Here is a 1,384-nt window from a genome sequence, read left to right on the forward strand (position 1 = left end):
GCAATTTTTTCTTTCTTTCTTTCTTTCGTTGATTTGTATGCCACACACTCGCTCACAAGGCGAGCCGTTTTACTTACGAATCAACGACATTGAACTATATCTCCGAGTCTTATGACGAATTCGGGAATATCGTGCTGCAAACAATCTCCCTCCTATCGAAGTGCCCGACATCAAAAATCTTCTTCCTTCGCCGATACCCGAGATGGAAGAACCAGCTCGTGCTCTTCGAGATTACGCCGCTCCATCGCAAGATGAGCCGCATTCGAGTATTGCTCCACCCGCAATCGAAGCAAACAACTTCGAACTTAAACCTTCGCTGTTACAAGCAGTGCAACATAATCAATTCTCTAGAAATCCTACCGAGGATCCAAACCTTCATTTATCCGTATTTGTCCAATACGCTGATACTGTTAAAGCTAATGGTGTCACTTCAGAGGCGATTCGACTTCGTCTTTTTCCCTTCTCGTTAAGAGATAAAGCTAGAAGATAGCTTCAGTCTCTTCCTTCCAACTCGGTCACCACATGGAATGAGTTGAAGAAAGTTTTTCTTGCCCGATATTTTCCTCCAAGCAAAACAGCTATGTTGAGAGCCCAGATAAATGGATTTAAACAGAAAGATAACGAGTCTCTTTTTGAAGCATGGGAAAGATACAAAGACATGATGAGACTTTGTCCATACCATGGTTTAGAGGACTGGTTAGTAGTTCATACCTTCTATAATGGTCTCTTATATAACACAAGGTTAACAATAGACGCCGCCGCAGGTGGTGCGCTTATGGATAAACCTTACACCAATGCTTATCAACTTATCGAGAGCATGGCCCAAAACCATTATCAGTGGGGAAGCGACCGAACAATGGTAGAAAAACCTCAAACGAAAAGTGGCATGTACGAGATAAGTAGCCTTGATCATGTTAATGCAAAAGTGGATGCTCTGGCCCAGAAAATTGAAAGTTTAAATGTATCACCTCCAGCCACCGTGGTTGCCGCAGCTCAAAATTGCGAAGTCTGTGGAATCCAAGGTCACACTCCTGCAGATTGTCAACTCCTAATAGGAATCCAAGCAGAGCAAATGAATTATGCTCAAGGAAATCCCTACTCGCATACCTATAACTCAAACTGGAAGAACCATCCTAATTTTTCATATAAGAGCAATAATGCTTTATACGCACCAGGACAAGCTCCCAGTCAAGCCCCAGCTATACCCCCTGGATATCAAAAGCCGACCCCATCCACACCTAACAATAATGTTCCTAGGAAATCCAACTTGGAAATCATGATGGAGAACTTCATAGCTTCTCAACAGCAAACCAATAAAGATTTCTTAAACCAGAATGTACACACTAGCGAACAAATTAAACAACTAGCAAGTAAAGTAGATGCC

The 1,384-nt window shown here is 42.4% G+C and overlaps 1 non-coding gene across 1 annotated transcript; it reads right to left on the reverse strand.

Annotated features, from left to right (window-relative positions):
• Nucleotides 1–580: 580 nt before the first annotated feature.
• LOC127088668 (small nucleolar RNA R71) lies at nucleotides 581–687 on the reverse strand. Its single transcript, XR_007790494.1, has one exon. It is a non-coding gene; the product is annotated as a small nucleolar RNA R71 (small nucleolar RNA).
• Between the last annotated feature and the right edge of the window lie 697 nt (nucleotides 688–1,384).

The sequence above is a fragment of the Lathyrus oleraceus genome, chromosome 5 (genome assembly GCF_024323335.1).
Source record: "Lathyrus oleraceus cultivar Zhongwan6 chromosome 5, CAAS_Psat_ZW6_1.0, whole genome shotgun sequence".
In the NCBI taxonomy this organism is placed as follows: domain Eukaryota; kingdom Viridiplantae; phylum Streptophyta; class Magnoliopsida; order Fabales; family Fabaceae; genus Lathyrus; species Lathyrus oleraceus.